Below are 14542 nucleotides of genomic sequence, written 5' to 3' on the forward strand. Positions count from 1 at the left end.
TGAAGATCTCTCCTTCATAGACCAACCCTGTAGTCTTCTCATGAGAGGTCTGATGCAGACCTCTGGGTTGGTGCTTAGTGACGTGTGCTGTGATTGGGGTGGTGTGGGAGGGTGCCTGTGTCTCGGGATGGTGTGGGAGGGCGTGTTCCTCTTTCAGTGCGAATAGGACCGCTATGCCTGCTGTCAGTGTGGCTTCCTGTTGCTGTGAAGAGACAGCGTCACCGCGGCAGCTTTTTTTTTTTTTTTTTCAGTTTTTACGAGACAGGGTTTCTCTGAATTGTTTTAGAGGCTGTCAGTCCAGCCCAGCCTCGAACTCACAGAGATCCGCCTGCCTCTGCCTCCCGAGTGCTGGGATTAAAGGCGTGCGCCACCACCGCCCGGCTCCACAGCAGTTCTTAATGGAGGGTGGCGGCTTACAGTTTCAGGGGTGCAGTCCATTATGGTGGGGAGCATGGCAGCTGACATGGTGTTGGAGGAGTAGCCGAGAGTCCTACTGGTTTTTTCATTTATTTATTAATTATGTATGCAGTGTTCTACCTGCATGTCTGCCTGCACACCAGAAGAGGGCGCCAGATCTCATCATGGATGGTTGTGAGTCACCATGTGGTTGCTGGGAATCAAACTCAAGATCTCTGGAAGAGCAGCCACTGCTGCTCTTAACCTCTGAGCCATCTCTCCATTCCCAAGAGTCCTACATCTTACAGGCAACAGGAAGTCGACTAAGACACTGGATGGTGTCCTGAGCATAGGAAACTTCAAAGCCCACCCCCGCAATGATACACTTCTTCCAAGAAAGCCATACCCACACCCGTACCCACAAAGCCACATCTAATAGTGCCACTCCCTGTGAGATTCTTGGGGTCAGTTACATTCAGATGACCCTACCTGGTGTCCTCATGTCTTAAATCACAGCACTCTGAAGGAAGCAGAGGTTGGCAGATTTCTGAGTTCGAAGTCAGCCTGATAGATATGCAGCAAGTTACAGGACAGCCAAGTCATTATGTCCCCTGTCTGCGGGAGATAAAGTGGGGTGGAAAATGCTTGAAAGAAGAGAGCTCATGAGCCTCCATGTTTCTTTCATGAGAGGCTGTTAACAGGCCGCTATGACCCAAGCTGGTGGCGCTCATAGCTGGCTTGAAGGAAACGGCTACAGGACAAGAGAAGATGACGTAAACAAGCCAGGTGTTCTTCATTGGACGGGCTCAGATTGGAGGAGTGACGAGGAGGCCTGGGGAGGCAGGGAGGAACCTGCTTACAGCAAGAGCAGGACGTGATGGTCCCAAGGCTGGAGTGGCCAGGGCCAGCGGGGAGCTATAGGGAGGAGCTGGAAGCTGCTGTGGGAGGGAGCAGCCAGGGAAGAGAGGAGTGCTGTCTGCCTAGAAAAGTGATACAAGACAGACTCACTTTCTGGAGCGTTGAGGGGAGATGGGTCCAGTGGCCATCTGGGAAGGTTGGAGGAACAGGAAAGAACGGAAGAGAGGCAAGGGTGTGCAGGAGATAGACTGAGCCCTTTTTTATACAAGTATCACAAGATTTATCTACATATCCTTGATGCCTGTTGTACTGTCCTTCCAAAGGATACTTTGTATTCAGAAATCAAATACTTTTGTTTTTTAGCATGCTAAAATTTTTGTGGGTGGGTGGGTATGAACATGTCTGGGTCAGAGCACAACTAGTGAAAATAAGTCTGTTTTTAACCACGTGGGTCCTGGGTTGTCCGGTTAGGTGGCAAGCACCCTTCCTGTTGAGTCGTCTTGCTGGCCCAGATAGCTGTATCTTTAAGTTAGAGCACAGAACATACCTTTTTTTGTTGTTTCAGACAAGGTACCAGGCTGATCTGCAATTAATACATTCTGTCTGCTTCTTGACTGTCGGGATTATAAAATAATTTACTTGGCCAAACATAATGTATGGTGCTGTTACAATAACAAGAGCATTACCAGAAGATTGATAGAAGGGAATGTGAAATAGTCTTTTCCCCTTTTTTGAGACGTGGTCTAGGCACCATACATTATTATTATTTTTTAGATTCTTTTTTTAATTTAAATTAAAAACAAGCTTTCTTCACATGTCAGTCCCAGGTCCCTCTCCCTCCCCTCCTCCCCTACCCCCCATCTCCCCTCTGCTCCCCAGGGAGGGTGATGCCCTCCATGGGGATATGCAGAGTCTGTCACATCATCCGGGCCAGGGCCTAGACCCTCCCCCAAGTATCCAGGCTGAGAGAGCATCCATCCATGTGGGATGGGCTCCCGAAGTCCATTTGTACGCCAGGGATAAATACTGATCTACTATCTGAGGCCCAGAGATTGCCGAGGCCTCCTCACTGACACCATGTTCAGGGGGTCTGGATCAGTCCATGCTGTCCTCCCAGCCATCAGTCTGGGGTCCATGAGCTCCCCCTTGTTCAGGTCAGCTGTTTCTGTGGGTTTCTCCAGCCTGGTCTTGACCCCTTTGCTCATTAGTTCTCCCTCTCTGTCACTTGGGTTCCAGGAGTTCAGTTTAGTGTTTAGCCGTGGGTGTGGCAGGTAGATTTCTATGAGTTGGAGGCCAGCCTGGTCTACAGAGTGAGCTCCAGGACAGCCTCCAAAACAATACAGAGAAACCCTGTCTCGAAAAACAAAACAACAACAACAAAAAAGAATACTGCTTACTGCCTTGCTTTCTACTCATTTTGCATTTTGAAAAGTATATAACTAAGGACTACCTACCTGCCCAGGAGTGGCCTGGGCCCTTCCACATCAATCATTAGTCATGAAAAGGCCCCCAGAGACTTGCCCACCAGCCAATCTGATGGAGGCATTTCCCCTAATTGTGGTTCCCTCTTCCTAGATGACTGTAATTTGCAAAGGTGACCAAAAAAAAAAAAAAACCAACTAAATAGCACAAATTATCCTTTGTTGTTAGACACATAAACTGATAACCTGAGTTGCAGAGATGGCTCAACAGTTAAGAACACTAGTTGCTTCCAGGGGATCTGTGTTTGATTCCCATTACCCACACGCAGGCTAACAACCATTTACAACTCAAGTTTCAAGGATCAGTCACTCTTCTGGTCTCTATGGGCACTGCATGTAAAACAAAAATCTTAGCCAGGCAGTGGTGGTGCACACCTGTAATCCCAGCACTTGGGAGGCAGAGGCAGGTGTGAGTTCGAGGGCAGCCTGGTCTACAAAGTGAGTTCCAGGACAGCCAGAGCTGTTACATAGAGAAACCCAGTCTCGAAAACAAAACAAAAAATCTTTAATCAGAGAATTTAAGATCCAGAGGCAGGCAGGTTTCTGTGAGTTTGAGGACAGGGTGTTTGCTCTACATAGTTCCAAAATAGACTCTCTCAAAAAAAAAAAATTCAAACCCAACCAAGATCAATAAACCTTAAATTAATAACCTTTCCTAGTTTATCCCAACTATCACGTTAATATCAATATCACAATATAAATACAATTCGGTACTGGGTGTGGTGATACTTGCCTTTAATCCCAGCACTTGGGAGGCAGAGGCAGGCAGGCAGATGTGAATGCAAGGCCAGCCTGGTGTACAAAGGGAACTCCAGGGCAGTTAGGGCTACAATGAGCCCATGTCTCAGTGGCCCCCTCCCCCCCAAAACCAAACATATACCCACAGAAACCAAACCAAATATGCAAATAAATAGACTCCTTCAGTCAGGGCTGTGGAGAGGACCTAGCACAGCACTTTCTGTTCTTGCAGAGGATAAGGTGAGTGAGGGTTGGAGAGACTGTACAATGGTTAAGAACATTTGCTATTCTTGAAGAGAACCTGGATCGAATTCCTGGCAACGACATGGCAGCTCAGAGTGCCTGAAACTTCAATTCCAGGAAATCCAGTGCCCCCTTCTGTCCTCTTTGGGCAGCAGGCATGCCAGGGGTGCGCAGCCATTCATGCAGGCAAAACAGTCATACACACAAAAACTTACATGAAACCGTAACAACAAAGACAGGGTTACAGTCAAATCACAGTCGAGCTAACACCCAGCCATGTAAATCAAACCCTGTAGCTCCGTGTCCTCCACCTGGAGTCACCCCCAGTCCGGACGGCGAAGGCCTTGCGAACCTCAGCCATACCATTCTGCCATCCACAGCCTACGTGGCTCGTCTTGTAGGACCACGCCAGCCGCGTTCCACACCTGCTGGTGTCCTTGCCTGTCACCCCATGGCACCGGCATCACTAGTATGCTGGAAACCTCATTGCAATTGAGACTGTGTCTTCACCAATGCCTCTCTTGGCCTTTTCAGGGACTGACCCCCCACATGGGTGAGACCTCAGCTTCTTTCCCCAAGCCCTTCAATACTGGGGTCTCCATTGTAACTGAGGCTGCACCCTCACCAGTGGCCTCCAGATGTCTGTAAGGACTCCAGCCTTGTTACATGATGCTAACTCTTGGCTGCTCTTGAAAAGCTCTCCAAGCCTTCAAAACCAGTACCGAGTGGGAGATGCTTACATATTACCAAGTTCAGCTGATAGCTTCAGACGGTCTTGAGCCCTCTGATCATCTGGGTGCTATGACATGCCTACATGTACACACACAAACAAATAAAAGCTAAATATAAAGCTGGGAGTTGTTGATGCACACATTTAATCCCAGCACTCTGGAGGCAGAGAGAGAGGCAGGCGGATCTCTGTGAGTTCGAGACCAACCTGATCTATGAGAGTGAGTTCTAGGACAACCTCCAAAGCCACAGAGAAACCCTGTCTTGAAAAACCAAATATATAAAAATTATTTTAAAAGGGCTGGAGTGCCAGGCAGTGGTGGTTCACGCCTTTTATCCCAGCACTCGGGAGGCAGAGGCAGAGGCAGGCAGATCTCCCTGAGTTCGAGGCCAGCCCTGTCTACATAACCGAGTGCCAGGATAGGCTCCAAAGCTACAGAGAAACTCTTGTCTCAAAAAAAAAAAAAAAAGAACTTAAAAATTAAACAAATATACTTCTCAGGTATTTTTGTCATAAGGACAGAAAGGTGACTACTGAATTCACTGAGAAAAGAATAAACTTGCGCATCTTGGGGCTTGCAGGGGGGGCAGAACCAGCTGAAACCAGACATTCAAGAGCTGTGCGCAGGTTCCTTTGTAACCTTCTCCGTTATCACTCTTTCATGGCGTCCATATACTGAGCCGTTGGCTTCTAAGTGTTCCTGATTTTTATGCATCTGCCAATGCCAATTGGAGGACGTCTCAGGCTGTCTTTGGGCCTAGATTCAGAATCCTATAGAGCACCTACCCTCTTGTAGTCAGTAATGGCCTCCAGCAGCCTAGGCAGTAAGGACTTCCTCGGACTCTCCTTCCTCTCCACATCCCAGGCGCTGGTACCTCAAGCATGTCCCACCATGCCTGATTTATGTGATGTGGGGAGCAGATGAAGCCACGAGTGAATGTGTGTTTACAAGCGCAGCGATGTCAGGGACTCCAATGCCTGGAACCCATGGCGTCTTCATTAGGGTTTCTATCGCTGTGGAAAAACACCATGACCCAAAGCACTTGAGGAGGTTTATTTTGCTTACACTTCCAGATAACAGTCCTTCATCTCCTGAGAGAGGTCAGGGCAGGGGTGCAGAAGACAGAGGAGTGATACTCACTGGCTTGCTCTCTGTAACCTTTTTCTTTTTTTGGTTTTTCAAGACAGGGTTTCTCTGTATTGTTTTGGAGGCTGTCCTGGAACTCGCTCTGTAGACCAGGCTGGCCTCGAACTCACAGAGATCCGCCTGCCTCTGCCTCCCGAGTGCTGGGATAAAAGGCGTGCGCCACCACCGCCCGTGGTTTTTTTTTTTTGAGACAGGATTTCATTGTGTAACTGTCTCGGTCTCTCAAGTGGTTCGGATTCGCAGCGCGCGCCGCCCCTGCCGGTGTGAGCAGGTGTCTCGGTTGGCTTCGTGAAATGGGACGTCTCTGCGAGCACCCATGACAGCTCACCCGGCGAAGAAAGTCAGCAAGGCTAAGACGAGGGCTCCGGCGTCGGGCTCTCCCAGCCCAGGCCCCGCCCCTCACCCGCGCGCATGCTCCTCCCAGGGAGACCCGCGGTCTCGGCGCGCGTGACGTAGCAGCCGTGCGAGGCCGTGATGACGCACGGGCGCACGCTCGGTGGCTCCTCGGGGAAGATGGCGGCCGCATCTTTGAAGGAGAGGGCCTGAGAGCGGGGAGAAGGGACGAGGACCGGACGGGAGAGACATCGCCCGCCGCGCCGGAGGACACCGCGCTGGCGGCTGGGCGCCCCTGCGTCCCGGCCCGCACGGTGAGTGCGCGGCGGGGCCCGAGAGCGCCGCGGGCGGGTCGCGCTCCGCCATTTTCGGGCCCGGCCGTTGCGTGCTGCTGCTGCTGCTGCTTTGGGGGGCGCCGCGGGGACCGGGTCGCGGGAGACGGGAGGACGGCGTCTGCGGGGCCGGCCGCGTCTGGCGGCGGCGACGGAGATGGGGGTGGGTCCCGGCGGAGCGGCTGCGGCGAGAGAAGGGGGCCCGCGAGGCCTGGCCGGGACGGCGACGCCGGCCGCGGAGCCCCGGAGTCGGGAGGAAGGAAGCGCGGCGTCGGGCGGGAGGGGAGTGGGAGCGAGGGCGGCCTAGAGCGCGGCCCCGCGGGGCCGCAGAAGTTCCTGGGACCCGGAGGGGACCCCGAGGGGCAGCTGCGGGCGGAGGTCCGGGCCGGGGACGCGGAGACGGCGGCGCCCCGCTCTTCGCACGAGCCCGCGGTTGCTCCCAAACGCCCCACTAAGCGCCGGCTCTCCGCTCTCAGTACGTGCGAGACAAAGCCGCCCGGCAGCCCGGTGTTTGCGGTGTCCGAGAGCGGTCGGGTGGTGTGGGTTTGCCCCGGGGTGGCCGAGGCTTTCCAGGCCTCCACCTGCCGGGGCACAAGCCAGGGGTGACCCCGAGCGCGCGCGCGCGAGCGAGCGAGCGCTGCCTGGCCCGGCCGGCGGTGCCTTTCTGTTCGTTTCTATTTCGTTTTTGGTTCAGGGTTCCCCCCCGGGTGGCCAGGCTGGCCTAGAAGCGCACCGTGCGGTCTGCCGTTTGGAACTTAGCGGTGGTGATCGCGTCTCCTCCCCCCCACCCCGCCTGAGCCCCGCTAGCCTTGGCGGCTGCAGCCAGGCTGGCACTAACTTGCTTCGGTGCCTTACACTCTTTGATCCTCCTCCTGCTTCACTTCCCGAGTGGGATCAAAGGCGCGGGCCACGCCTGACCTAGAATTCCCGTTTTTCTTTTCTCTTCTGTTTTGAATCGAGGAATTGCACTTCTGTTTGTGTGCGCGCTCGGCGTCCCCCCCCTCCCGCCCCCGCCCCCGCCCCCGCCCCCTGGTCAGAGGACAGTTGGCTGGAGAACGCTTTCCCACCGAGTCTCGATTGAATTTAGGTTGCAGTGGGTGCTTTAACGCTGAATGATTTATTGGGCCACATTCCTGTGTTTGTTTATTTATTTAAAGAATGTAAGTGTTGATATTTGGTTGTAACCCTTGTGGTATCGCCTTTCAGAGTAAGGGAAGAGGCTGGTTGTAGAGATTATTACCTCCGCGGATTAGGAATCCAAGTCAGAAAAGTGTTAACTAATGCGAGTAAGGACCGTCAGGAACGCGACCGTCAGGAACGCTATTAGGCATTAGCTATTCGGGAACTTTGGATGACAGGAACCAAGCCACAGTGGTAACTTACACCACTTGGGAACAAAACTTTCACGTACACGCTGGATATAATGCAGGCAGCCTTTTGCCTATGAGTGTTTAACCCAAACAAAGAACAAAGCTCTTAGTGACTGTTAAAGAAAACACTTTAATTGTTTCCCTGGTGGCATTTTTTCTTTTCCTAATCTTAATTGCATTCGAGACCCATCTTTGTTACTATTGGTACTTTTCGTTTTTAACTTGTTTCCTTGCCCAGTAGAGGCAAAGTACTGTATAGTTTTGGGCCAAAAACTTGAAGTACTGTATTTAGCTTATTTACTATAGAGACTTGGGGAACATTTTGACACCCTTCCCCCAATCCTGGCAAGGATTTTGATAGAAAGTTGGCTTACATCACAGTGCATTAGAAAACGTAGTTTGACTGCCGGGTGTGATGGCACATTCATTTAATTGGGAGAGACAGGCAGCTCTGAGTTTCAGGCCAGCCTGATATACAGCGTGAGTTCCAGGACAGCCAGGACTACACAGAGAAATCCTGTGTCAAAAAACAAGCAATCGAACAAACAACAATAAAAAAGAAATAATAAATTGTTATTTATGAAGCTGAAAGCTTAGTTGCTACCATTTCTTTTTTTGTTGGTAAAGCTACCAGATTACGTGTTTTGTCTTCACAGTTCCATCCTGACTAAACCTTTAATGATGTTTTTACCTCTTTTTTTTTTTTTTTTTTTTTTTTTTTTGGTTTTTCGAGACAGGGTTTCTCTGTGGCTTTGGAGGTTGTCCTGGAACTCACTCTGTAGACCAGGCTGGCCTCGAACTCACAGAGATCCGCCTGCCTCTGCCTCCCGAGTGCTGGGATTAAAGGCATGCGCCACCAACGCCGGGCTGCTTTTACCTCTTAAGTCCTTGCTTTGCTAAATAGCACAAAGTCCATTATCAAAAAAAGCCCATTAGGTAGCAGAAAGTCTTTTTTTGTTTTGTTTTTGGTTGATATTATTTGATTATTGCCAGGCTCAAATGTTTGCATTTTAGAATGAAAAGTGAGATTATGGTAAAGTTTCATAACTCCAACAAAGATATCAGTGAAAGTTTTTTTATTTTAAATTTGCAGGATTGAATTTATGTAATCCTTTTGAGGTTATTTAACATACATGTGGTATTTTACTCTTGTTTTTACCTTGTAGGTAAAGCAGTATTAGTTGGAGCTAAATGTTCATTGTCAATGTTTTTTATTAGAAATTTACTTTGTTATGATTGTAGAGGTCAGAAGACAAACTAAAGGGGTTGGTTTTCTTTCTTTTCTTTCTTTTTTCCCTCGAGACAGGGTTTCTCTGTGTAGCTTTTAACCCTGCCCTAGAATTCGTTCTAGATTAGGCTGGTCTGGAACTCACAGAGCTCCGCCCGCCTCTCTCTGCCTCCCGAGGGCTGGGATTAAAGGCGTCCACCACCACCAGACCACCAGTAAGGGTTGGTCCTCTTGTTCCACCATGTGGACTCTGCTCTGTCACTGCCTCTTTCCCCTGAGCCCCTGAGCACACCTGCCCAGGACCAGGGTTTAGTACATAAGGATTTTATCTCCGTTGTTCGCTGTGGACATGTTTTCCTAGTGACATACCCTTTGTCTTAGACTCCAAAGCTTGTCAGCATGTTAGAAAGTATGACCTACATTACTGTTAACTCTTTCTGGGCTATAAACATTTTTAGCAATTTTCAGGTAGAGTAACAGCTTCACAAATTTTGTAGTGCCTTATTTTCATAATTTAAATGTTTTAAAAATTTCAGAACCGAGGGAGAGGTATTGAAAGAAAATCATGGGATGCTGTTGCAGGTGACCTATGTTTGCAAGCTGAGTTCATAAACTAGTTTTAGATGAGGAAGGATGTGATGAGTATAGAATTAAGAGTTTACCTATTTTAAGTGTGTATTACATCATTGAGCTGTACCATCAACTCTAAAGCAGTTTGTTTTTAAATAGGTCAGTTAAACTCTGTCTCAGTTTCCTTATATATAAGAATAATTGTTACGGGTGGGATAGTACACACCTTTAATCCCAGCACTCCAGGGGGCAGAGGCAGGCATAGTGAGTTCCAGGCCATACCATATAGTTAGTGAATATAGGCTATGTAGTGAAATCCTGTTTCCAAAAGTAAGTGATTTCACTATTTTCCAGTCACAGTAGGAAATAGGAATTTTTATTATTTATTAATTTAGTTTTAGTTTTTTGAGGCAGGGTTTCTCTGTGTAGCCCTGGCTGTCCTGGAACTCACTCTTGTAGACCAGGCTGGCCATGAACTCATAGAGATCCTCCTGCCTCTGCCTCCTGAGTGCTGGGGTTAAAGGCGTGTGCCACTGCTTAGCAAAGGCAAATGAGTTTAAGGCCAGCCCTGGTAACACTGAGACTGTGTTGGCAGTCCCTTTAATCCTGAGCACTCAGGAGGCAGAGGCAGAGGCAGGTGGATCTCTGAGTTCAAGGATAGCCTGGTCTACAAAGTGGCTTCCAGGACAGCCAGGGCTACATAGAGAGAAACCCTGTCTGGATCTGCAGGTCCCCACCCCTAAAATTAAACTTTACAATTGCTCTCGGATTTGCTTGGTGACTTGGGCACCCTGCTGTGAGGACTTGTTTCTCAGTTTTAACTAGTGATTGATGATTGTTGACTAAGCCATTGGGGATTCTAATAAAACATTAACTGTTTCTGCTTTAAGATGTTGGTATGTCAAAGGTGTAGTACAGTCTTAGCATGTATGCGCCTCAGTCCAGTATGCTAAGAAGTGTTTTTACTGCTGGGCCACACCTCCAGCAGTCTCTACTTTGGTGTTTTTTAATTTTTTTCTCTTTTCTTTCTTCTGTCTTTCTTTTTCTTGTCTTTTGAGACAGGGTTGTACTGTGTAGCTCTGGGTGGTCTGGAGCTTACTGTATAGACCAGGCTGGCCTCAAAACCTCTTGTTGCCCTGCTTTTTAGTGCTGGAACTACAGGCCTGTGACGTCACAATCAGCTTTAATAATTACTATTTTTTTATTGGGTTGGGGTAGATGTATCCCAGAATAGTTTCCATGAGATATACCTAGCCTAATATGTACCTTGCTATTTTTGTTGTTTTGATGGTTGAAGTGCTGAGTGAGAATTGAATCTGGGACCTTGTGCGTGTTAGTCCAGCACTTTTATCATTAAGCTATATACATTTCTGGCCTTTATTTAAACCTTGCCAAAGCTAGTCTTGAACTTAAGTGTTCCTCCTAGTTCAGCTGTACTCTATTGTTTATCCTAAAACAATTTTTTTCTTGTAGCTGGGCATTGGTGGTGCACACCTTTGATCTCAGCACTCGGGAGGCAGAGGCAGGTGGATCTCTTGAGTTCCAGGCCAGCCTGGTCTACAAAGCAAGTTCTAGGCCAGCCAGGGGGGAAAAACTTATTTCATTTAAGAAGATGATTTATTTCTCCTTTTTTCATCTTTAGATATTTTTGTGTTTTTTGCTTGCATGTGTGCCGCATGCCACTGGAGTTGCAGAAGAGGATGCAGGGTCACCTAGAACTGCACATACAGATGGGTTGTAAGTCACCCTGTGGGTGCTGGGAATTGAACCTGAATCCTCTGCAAGCACAGCAAGCGCCCTGGACTGCTAAGCCTTCTCTCCAGCCTGGGTTCTTTTTTCTTTTTCTTACTGAGTTGTGAGAGTTCTTTACACATTCCTGTCTGCCTGTGTGGGGCAGGTCTCTTTACCGAGATTATGCACTGTGCTGACATGCTCTAATGCAAGACTCTCATTAGACACATGATTTGCAGATATTTTCTCTGTAGATTTTCACTTCTTTTTTTGTGTTGCATGGGATCAGAACCTAGAGCCTCATACATGCTAGGCTGTTTGCTGTCACTGAGCTGTTCTCCCAGCTTTCTTTTTCACTTCCCTAAAAAATTTATTTATTTATTTATTTATTTATTTATTTATTGTTTCTTTTTTCTTTCTTTTTTTTAGAGACAGGGTTTCTCTGTGGTTTTGGAGGCTGTCCTGTCTCAGTTTCCTTATATATAAGAATAATTGTTACGGGTGGGATAGTACACACCTTTAATCCCAGCACTCCAGGGGGCAGAGGCAGGCATAGTGCGTTCCAGGCCATACCATGTAGTTAGTGAATATAGGCTATGTAGTGAAGTCCTGTTTCCAAAAGTAAGTGATTTCACTATTTTCCAGTCACAGTAGGAAATAGGAATTTTTATTATTTATTAATTTAGTTTTTTGAGGCAGGGTTTCTCTGTGTAGCCCTGGCTGTCCTGGAACTCACTCTTGTAGACCAGGCTGGCCATGAACTCATAGAGATCCTCCTGCCTCTGCCTCCTGAGTGCTGGGATTAAAGGCATGTGCCACCAACGCCTTGCCCCCCCTCCTTTTTTTTTTTTTTTTTTTAACAAGGCTCTCTTAATCTGGACCCAAGTTGGAAATCAGCAAACCCTGGTAATCCTGTTTTTGCCCCCCACAGTGTTTGGGGTTACAGGTATGTGTGGCCACACTTGCCTTTTAAAAAACTTAACTAGGTGTCTGAAGCTGGCTTGAGTTCACAGGTCTGCCTTTGGAGTGCTGGGATTAAAGGCATGTGTCAGCACACCTGGTAGTTTTACAAAGCTGTGCACCACTGCTGATGTTATTGATAGTACCTGTAAGTGTTGTGACTGTACCAAAAAAGCTCTCTTTTATTTTCTTTTCAACCTTCGATTTCATGGTCTAGTACTTTCTCTTGTACATGGCTTTTTTGAAATATATAGGTTGGGAGTATTTGTTAGTCCCTTGGCAGGGTTTCTGCAATAGCGGGGCTTCATCTTCTTGGGCTTTTAGCATTAAGGGTTACCCTTCTTATCCATGCCAATAGCTATGGGCTTTTTAAAAAGCTCCAGGTTATTTATTCTTTCGTTTGCTCATTTACCCACCCACCCACCCACCCACCCACCCACCCACCCACCCATCCATCTTGGAGACAAGGTTTCTCTGTGTAGCTCTGGCTGTCCTGGAGCTAGCTCTGTAGGCCAGGTTGGCTTTGAACTCAGAGTTCCTCCTGCCTCTATCCCTGCCTCTGTTTCTTGAGTTCTGGGATTAAAGGCATTCACAACCACCTATAAGTCTTTTTGTGTATGTGTGTGCATCTGTTTGAAGTTATGTGCATCACATGTGTAGGAGCCCTCAGAGAGCAGAAGAGGGCATGAGATATCCTGGAATTAGAGTCACTGGTAGTTTTAAACCCCCATGTGGTTCTGAACATGGGTCCTCTGCAAGAGCTTAGGTCCTCTTAACCCAGTGAGTCATCTCTTCAGTCCCTCATTTGGTTTATCTTTATGTGACTGTTTTAAGCTTGCTATTCCATACAATCAAGGTAGCTTCATTTTTTGTTTTGTTTTCTTTCATTTACTTTTTTAAAAAAAGATTTATTATGTATACAATGTTCTGCTTGCATGTATCCCTGCAGGCCAGAAGAAGGCACCAGATCTCATTACAGATGGTTGTGAGCCACCATGTGGCTTTTTTTTTAAAAGACTTATTTATTATGTATACAACATTCTGCCCCCATATACGCCTGCACACCAGAAGAGGGCACTGGATGGCTGTGAGCCACCATGTGGTTGCTGGGAATTGAACTCAGGACCTCTGGGAGAGCAATCAGTCCTCTCTTAACCTCTGAGCCACATCTCTCCAGCTCCCGCAGCAAATATTTTTAACTGCTGAGGCTTCCCTGTCCCCCCCCCCCCCATTTACCTTTTAAGATCCTGGCTTTCAATGTATTCAGGTGCTGAGTTGTGGCTCTCCTGCCTCAGCCTCCTGAGTTCTGTGACTACAGGTGTGTACCACCACCGTGCCTGGCTCATCCCTAGCTCTTCTGACTGCACTTGTAATTCTAAAACGGGTGATGGATAAAACAATACCATCAAATATGCTGCTGGTCATGGTGTGTTGATTTCCTGTCTCACTAGCACAGTGGTTCTCAAGCTGTGGGTTGCAGGCTCTTGGGGATTGAAGACTCTTTTACAGGGGGTACCTGAGACCATCAGAAAACAAATGTTTACATTATAATTCATAACTAGCAAAATTACAGTTATGAAGTAGCAACAGAAATAATTTTATGGTTGGGGTCACCACAGCATGAGGAACTGCATTGAAGGGCTGAGAGTCACTTCACAGTAGTACACAGAAAACATGCAGCTATGCAGTGCACGCCTGTAATCCCAGCACCCAGGAGACAGAGGCAGGTGGATTCTTTTGAGTTCAAGGACAGCCTCATCTACAGAGCAAGTTCCAGGACAGCCAGGGCTACTCAAAGAAACTCTGTCAACAAAACAAAACAACCCCCACAAAAGGAAAAAAGAAAACATGCCCCAGCACTCAGGAGGCAGAGGCAGGCGGATCTCTGTAAGTTCGAGACCAGCCTGGACTACCAAGCGAGTTCCAGGACAGCCTCCAAAGCCACAGAGAAACCCTGTCTCGAAAAACCAAAAAAAAAAAAAAAATGCAGTTTTACTAAAGAATATAATTTTTAAAAGTGCTAAAAATAGTTCCATTAATATCTTTACATTTTTTTATTTTTTATGTGTTCATGTGCCATTACCCATGGAAGCCAGAGGTTGGTGTCAACACTTTTCCTCTGCCTCTCCTCTTACTTTTGAGACAGGGTTTTACTATGTAGTCCTGGGACTTGGTGTGTTGGCTTTAAACTCATAAGAGATCTGCTTCCTCTGTCTCTAGTTTTTTTGTTTTTGTTTTTCAAGACAGGGTTTCTCTGTGGCATTGGAGGCTGTCCTGGAACTAGCTCTTGTAGACCAGGCTGGCCTCGAATTCAGAGATCAGCCTGCCTTTGCCTCCCGAGTGCTGGGATTAAAGGTGTGGGCCACCAATGCCGGCTACCACCACCTTTCTCTATCTCATTTTTTGTCTCTTTGTTTTGAGACAG

General features: G+C 47.8%; 1 protein-coding gene across 6 annotated transcripts in view; it reads left to right on the forward strand.

Annotated features, from left to right (window-relative positions):
* The first annotated feature begins 6103 nt into the window (after positions 1-6103).
* Positions 6104-14542, forward strand: part of Wdr33 (WD repeat domain 33) — a 91949-nt gene continuing 83510 nt past the window's right edge. For all 6 annotated transcript variants that reach the window (XM_040758007.1, XM_040758008.1, XM_040758011.1 and 3 more), the window contains exon 1: positions 6104-6240. The gene's annotated coding sequence lies outside the window, so the exon portion shown is untranslated. The remainder of the gene's footprint in view (positions 6241-14542) is intronic.

Source organism: Mesocricetus auratus, unplaced genomic scaffold, assembly GCF_017639785.1.
Source record: "Mesocricetus auratus isolate SY011 unplaced genomic scaffold, BCM_Maur_2.0 Super-Scaffold_100015, whole genome shotgun sequence".
NCBI lineage: Eukaryota > Metazoa > Chordata > Mammalia > Rodentia > Cricetidae > Mesocricetus > Mesocricetus auratus.